This window comes from Microtus pennsylvanicus, chromosome X (genome assembly GCF_037038515.1).
Source record: "Microtus pennsylvanicus isolate mMicPen1 chromosome X, mMicPen1.hap1, whole genome shotgun sequence".
Taxonomy (NCBI): Eukaryota; Metazoa; Chordata; class Mammalia; order Rodentia; family Cricetidae; genus Microtus; species Microtus pennsylvanicus.
Window position 1 is genome coordinate 60,217,061 of NC_134601.1, and position 7,452 is coordinate 60,224,512.

The window sequence follows — 7,452 nt, forward strand, 5'->3', positions numbered from 1 at the left end:
TTTAGGCACGTCACACCAGCAGAGCCACAGACATCACCCAATAGAAGTTTCCACAATAAACGTGGCTCCAACAGAAGTAGCTCTAGCAGATGCTACTTCAACAGTTGCCAGTTTCTAAAATCCTTGCCAAGAAAGATGTTGTTTCAACAGACACCACCCAACAGACAACCCCTCCATGGACTGTCCCAATAGACATTGTTCCAGCCGATGTCGCTCCAGTGGATGTCGTCCCATTCGATGTCGCCTTAATAGACGTCATCCTTAGGTGGGGGCAAAGACCTAGTTGCCTCTCGAGGGGCGCATGCGCATTACCCAAGCCTAGCGCTTGAATAATTTGAGTCTAGAAAGTAGCCTGAAAGGCCCTTAAAGAGTACCACAGGTGGGGTTCCACAGCTCTCTGAAACCAATGTCCCTTACCAAATGCACCAAAGCTATTATTTCTATTCAACAAGGATCCAGATTTCCTGAAACGAATGTCCCTTACCAAATGCACCAAAGCTATCGTTTCTAGTCAACAAGCATCCAGATTCCTGAACAATTGGGCAATTTTTATTAGGGTCATTTTCCTGGCTTCCCCTGTCTACCCCCTTTATAATCACTGTGATTTTCCTTTGCCCCTAGGTATGTGAACTCCAGTCCTATTTGAGACACAGGCTTTGTTAAAACGGACATTTCAGGCTAAGAGATAGCTGAGACAATTTATTGAACTGTTCTAAATGCCAGCCAAGGTGAAAGAACCATTTGTGGTAAAAATTCACAAACCTAGCAGCAGCTCTTCATCCGGGTCCTCTACCCGTCATTTCCAGAGAAGTGAATCTCACTCAGACTCTGACAGTTCTTACTCAGGGAATAAGTGTCACCCTGTAGGCTACAGGAACCCTCCACACACACACACAAGGGTCGGGGTGGTCGTGGGGGCCCACATGGATTGGGGTCGAGGCAGGGCACAGCAATGAAAGAGGCACGACCTAGCTCCAACCAAACGCAGATGGCAGATGGCTCCAACCAAACAAAGAAGATGGCTGCACTGGAGTGTGAAGATCCAGGGCTGAGCTTAAGAAGGAAAAGAGGGCAGCCCGTTTCCAGCATGGGCACCCACGCCGCCTGCGCCTTGAACCTTTGGTGCTGCAGATGAGTAACCTGGAAAGCAGTGGAGATCCAGGTTGTGGGCACGTCTCTTGACATCACAAAGCACTGCCTACTGCTGACGTACGTCCCAGACCCATCAACTGTGAGACCTGTAGCTGTTTTGGAGAAGTCTCTGTGCGTGGTCAAGTCTCACTGGAAGGAGAAGCAAGACTACTATGCCTTTGCCTGTGAGCAGATGAAGTCTATCAGCAGGACCTGACCGTGCAAGGCATCCACCCCGAGTTCACTGTGGAGGTGTTTGAGACACATGCCCGCAATGCCTTGGAGAAGGGTGACCATGAAGAACTGAACCCAGTGCCAGTCGCAACTCAAGTCGCTGACCACGGAAAACTTGGCAGGCAATGTGGGCGAATTTACGGCATACCTAATCCCCTATTACATCTTCACCAAGAACTCTGGGGACATCACTACGGAGCTGGCATACCTCACAAGTGAGCTGAAAGCTGACCCCTGTGTGTCCCATGCATTGGCACTGAGGGCAGCCTGGGCCCCAGGCCTCTACCACCGTTTCTTCTGGCTCTATTGCCACGCACCTTGTATGTCAGGCTACCTTGAGGACAAGTTTGCAGACCGGGAGCACAAGTCTGCCCTCAAGGCCATGATCAGAACCTTCTGCCCTGCTCTGCCCATCTCCTACCTGCAGGCCGAGCTGGCCTTCGAGGGCAAGACTGCCTGCCAGGCCTTCCTAGAGCCCCTGGGCCTGGCCTACACGGGCCCAGACAAACTCCAGCGCGGACTGCCGCCTCAGCCTGGCGCAGCTACCAGCCTTCTGAGCACCCATCGAGAACGCGCAGGATTAGGGCTGTGGCCCAGCTCCACCTTTGTGGATTTTGTTTTTGAGCCATGAACATGGGCTATAATTTAATTTGTGGGCAATGGGCTCCAGGAAGACTCAGCATCCCTACCCCCTTTTCCCACCGGGAATGTGTACAGAGATTTTTCTGTTATTTTTTGTCTCAGAGGGTAAAATTGGTAGTATAGTGGAGGAGGGCAGGGTGGAGGCTATAGGTTCTGTGTCCACCTCTCACCTCCACTAATGCTGTCTCAGTGTTTTCTCTCTCTTCTGAGTCTTACACCAGCACCTGACCCTGCGTGCTGGCCCATCCCATGTTGGGGGGTCAGCAGAAAGAAGACAGGCCGTCCAGCCGGCACCCACCTGCAGGGGGCCACCAGTCAGGCACAGCTATTGCCTCATCTGCCTCTTCATAGACTCTTGTCCAGTCATTGGGGCCTCAGTGTTTGGGGTGAAGGGAGCTGCTTAAAGACTATGCTCCACCTTCAACCCCTCACTCCAGTAACGCTAGCCAGCACCAACAACACAGCCAGACCAGCGCTACACCGTACCGAGGACTCCAGGGCCTTTGGGGGACCATGCCAACCAGGCTGCCTTGTATTACTCAAGTTGTATTAAGTTGTCTCCGTGTCCCCTCCTCCCTCTGCCCCAATGTTGCTTCTGCTTTTTTCCCCTTCCCTCCCTTCTTCTTTTTCCCTTCCTGCTCCCTGGTTCAACACACGTAAAATGGTTACAATCACTAAGAACAGCAGCAGCAGGGGAGTGGAGCCAGTCAAAGCCTAGAAGACAAGATGTGTGTTATGCAGAGGGCGAAGCCAGAGAAGTACTCTTGGAGTAGTCCAGAAGATCATGGGTGAGTCCCAGATAACGGAACATTGAGTTATTTACTGTATTGGAATTTGGTTTTGCTTTGTTCAGATTGTGATGATGCCCTGGTTCTTCCCGCTTGAAGAAAGTGTTTAGCTTAATTTTGATTTTTTACAGGAGTCCACAGTTGAGACTTTGAACTTTCAAAAGAGATTTGGGGTATTTTAAAGAGGCTGAATTTTTAATGTGTTTGAATTTGTAAAGACAATGGGAGATTTGTAGTTATTTATGTTTTAAGTGTGAGATCTTGGGGATGAATGAGAAGGGAAAGGTTGTGGCTTAGTGGTGATGTGTTTGTGTGTCAAGTGGAAATGGGTCAGTTGTGCTGAACAGTTTTATGTCAACTTTATACAAGCTGAAGTCTGACTCTAAGACACGGACATAAGCCCCTCTGGCTAGCCCACTCCTCCACTTTACTCTACCTTCCCTCCCTGTAATGGATGTTGGTCTTTCTCAGCTCCATGCAACTGTCAGTAGGTCAGATAGAACACACCTTTGATACTGGGTAGAAATCCCATATGAAACCCTGTTACCACTCTCTTTTGGCTTCTCCATCTCCAGACCGTTTCTCCCCACCACCTGCTATTTCACTCAGGTAGAGCCCAGCTTTTGTGTCCCTATGTTGCCACTCTCTATCACCCCAACGCTTGTCATCATTTGATCATTCATTAGTGGGCTAAATTCCCTGAGCCTGGCAGGATGGTCAGTCTGCTTTGTTTTGTTTTTATTTACCTATATATTTTTCTCTGCTCTCCTCTCTCCCTCCCCCCTTCCCTTCTACCCTCTCCCATGATCCCCATGCTCCCAATTTACTCAGGACACATTGCCTTTTTCTACTTCCCATGTAGATTAGATCCATGTATGTCTCTCTTAGGGTCCTCTTTTCTGTCTAGGTTTTCTGGGGTTGTGAATTGTAGGCTGTTTTTTCTTTGCTTTATGTCTAAAAGTCACTTATGAGTGAGTCCATATTATATTTGTCTTTATGGGTCTGAGTTACCTCACTCAATAAGATGTTTTGTAGATCCATCCATTTGAAATCAAATCTGGACATGAAGGCAGAATCCAATACTATTTACATGGAGGAGGAGGAAGACAGTCAGGAGGGGGAAGAAGGGACATCAGGGAGTACTGGAATGGAATATGAGCAAAGTACAGCTATATACATACATAAATATGCACATACATTTATGAACATGGAATAATGAAAATTTTGCATAGTAAATAAATAAATTAAAAGTTGAGTTTTTCAGTTCCTTTATCTTTTCTTTTCCTGTATTTTCCAGAAAAGCTCAGTACTAATGTCTATAATGTTATGATATTTAATATATACAATACGTAATCAATATGTGGAAAATATTGGAGTGTCAGAGCCAGTGTGGCTTCTAGGGCTTCCATTCAAAAGTACCACAAACTAGATGCTTTCCAAAACAAAAGAATTTATATTCTCAGTGTTGGAGACTAGATATCTTAAAGTGGTGGCAGCTTCCCCTACCCCCATTTTCTGGAATGGTCCATGGTCTGGTTAACTGTATAGCTTCCTTTGGGAAGCATTGAGGACAATCTCCTCTGTAATAACCTTCCATTCTAGAGAGTTTACACTTCCTGCAACCCAACCACTATGATCTCCACAACCTATCTGATCAAGGGGGCAGGTGATTTATCAGAAGTGTGAGGTTCCTTTTCAGGTGTTGTCACTTGTTCCTGTAGGACCTACCTAATCCAGGAGAGAGGGAGGCAAAGGCCATGGTGGTGGCTTTCCTCTTAGCTACTCTGTCCTCATTAACTTTGGCCTCCAAGTATGACTGTTGGAAGCCCAGATCAGTTACATCAGTCTTGAAAAGTGAAAACTAGTTTAAAATTTACTTGTTGCCATGCCCCATGGCACATGCCTTTAATCTGAGCACTAGAGGCGGAGGCAGAGAGATCCCTGTGAGTTTAAGGTCAGCTAATGTTAATCAGTGAGACCCAGTGTTAAAAGCAAAACAGCCTCCCCACAAACAAACAAAAATACCATCCAACATACCACTCAAATCAAAAATCATATGTTTTTTAACCAGAAATATATTTACATACCTATAGCCCTTTATATCTCGTTTTCACACTTGTTGACCCCTTTAATTTTTAGACCATGAAAGCCTGAACACATTTGATTATTTTAAATATTTTTGACAATTTCATACTTGTATATGTGGAAATTTGGTCATTTTTATGCCCTGCTGTCTCCTGTTGAAATTCTTCTTCCCACTTTAATGCCTCCTCCTGTGTGATTCACTAAGTTAAGTTAGACTTGCTTTACTTAAACATAGATGGAACACTATTTACTGGACTGTGGGTGACCAATCAGCGACTGCACCACCAAGAAAATTGACCCCCCCCCCCCAGCAACCATCAACTGTCAATAGAACCTCAGGGAGGAGCGAGACCTCATGGAGCCTTCCTCCATCCATAATTAAATGGTCACAATTTTGTCCAGATAAACAGAGCTGCAGTGAGTTTATGAGTCTAAGAGCTATGTCGTGTCTCCCCTTTTCATGTTCTCTTTGATGATCTTTCCGGAGCCATGGATGGTACGATACAGATGTCTCATTTAGGGCAAAGCACTCCACCATCACTTATTGTCAGCATTTCGTCGACTTATGGTTTTCTACATTAACTGCCACCTGCTGCAGCTAGAAGCCTCTCTGATGAAGTCTGGGGAAAGTGCCAATCTCGAATGGCAACCAGAAGCTGGACATCTCATCAGTTTAAAATCTTTTACAAAACAGATCTACCTGGAGGGCTATAAAACCTTAAATTATCAACTATTAGTAATATCTCTTTAGTATCTAACAAATTGTTTTGTGACATTGTACAAAGTCAAGTTAATATCTTCTCACTTCACTTTTAAAATAAACAACTCATTGTATTTGTTTAAATCTTATGAATTAAAAGTAATTTGAACTAAATTTATGTTTACTCTTGTTTACTTACAGGCTGACTTAAAGTAAGCATACCATACAGCATATTTCTACAGTTCTCTCACAAAATTTCAAGTCATAAAACTACATGGTAAGACCTTAGTGCTGGAGATACCACATGGCTTAACTGAAAAACACAGAGAGAAATCAGTACTACACTGACTGGCAAGTTTCTTGCCTTCAGGAAAGCTTCCATAGTCATTGAAGTTGCTATCCAGGCTGATGGGGAAGAAAAGGCATCAGTGTCTTACTCAGCACTGAATACTACAATATTGACTTCCCAAGCAAAATGTACCACTGGTAAAATAGAGGCAGGACTGTTAATGGGGTAACTAGCCACTTTCTGATCGTATTTAAGGTTTGTTCTGCAGGATAGAATGCAATGCCTGATCCTATAATACTGGTCAAAAGTCCACGGTTTGGATGGTCAAACAATTATTATTGTTATTTTGCTAAATGGTCAAATTGTCAAAATGTCATCTAAACATTTATGTTTGTATCCAGAGACATGGGCTTTTCTCAACTTTGGACAGAGATTCATAACTTGTCAAGGCACTGAGCATAAGAGACAGTGAGTACTTTTCCCTAAATGGAATATCTTTAACAAGCTCCCAAAGTCTCGGGGATTGCTGTGAAAGAGGAGACAGAAAGGATTGAGAAGAGACAAAGAATGAAGAGAGAAAGAACGCATGAACTCACAGCAGCTGGGGTACCTGCAGAAGGCCTGCACAAGATCAGACCAATCAAAATTCTGGTGTAGACGAGGGAGGTGCTGCTCTCCAAGGCCCACCCACTACTGAGGAACTCTCGGAAGCTGATAACTGCTGGGGGAGGGATGATCATTCTTCCTTGAAGATATGGCCACTAGTAGGTTTCCCATGCCAGTAGATGACACCACATCCATGTACATGTGAAATACTAATTGGAGTTAGTGGGTTAGAGGAGGAGGCGAAAGAGGAGGAGGAAGATGTGAAGTTGGAGTGTGGAGGGGGAACTGGAAGGGGGAAATGGAATAGATATGATAATTTTACGTGCTGGGAGCAAAGACCTGTATTTTGATCTTAGTCACAAATTAAGTAAGATATTCACCTCTGCAAGGCAAGTTCCAAGCCTACGAAATTAACCCAGTATCTTATCTCCCTGTGAGACCTGCAGGCCCCAGGCTTCAGAAGCAATTAGCATTTCCTTTGTTAGTTAACAGTCTTAGACCCCCAGAGTTCTCTTTATCTCTTTCTCTCAGCCAGAGGCGGCTCCAGACCTCACATTCCATCAGACCTGACTTTCCAGCATCCTACCCTCCCCCTGCCTGTTTGCTATATAAATGCTCCTGAGAAAAAATAAAGTTGGCAGCTTGATCAGAAATTCAGACTTGCTGTCCATTTCTGGTGTCTCTTTGTCCCTTCATTCCTCTCCTCCAGGGCAAATTCAGTTCTATTCGTGTCCTGCTGGTCAGGACATGTATACATGTATGAAAGTCTCAAAGAATAATATAATATCAAATAAAATATGCAGAATAGCTAGACAATCAGACAAAATGATATATAAACAATTACATAGACACTTGAATAAGAAACTCAAACAACACACAGCATGATTCCATTTAATCAGAGCCCACTCAGTTGAAACAAGACAGACAATTTTATCTCCAATACATAGAGTTTAAATTAAACATTGAGTGACATCCTG

General features: G+C 44.6%; 1 pseudogene; it reads left to right on the forward strand.

The window, feature by feature from the left end:
• Positions 1 to 716: 716 nt before the first annotated feature.
• Positions 717 to 1,922, forward strand: LOC142840359 (leukocyte receptor cluster member 8 pseudogene; annotated as a pseudogene).
• Positions 1,923 to 7,452: the final 5,530 nt, after the last annotated feature.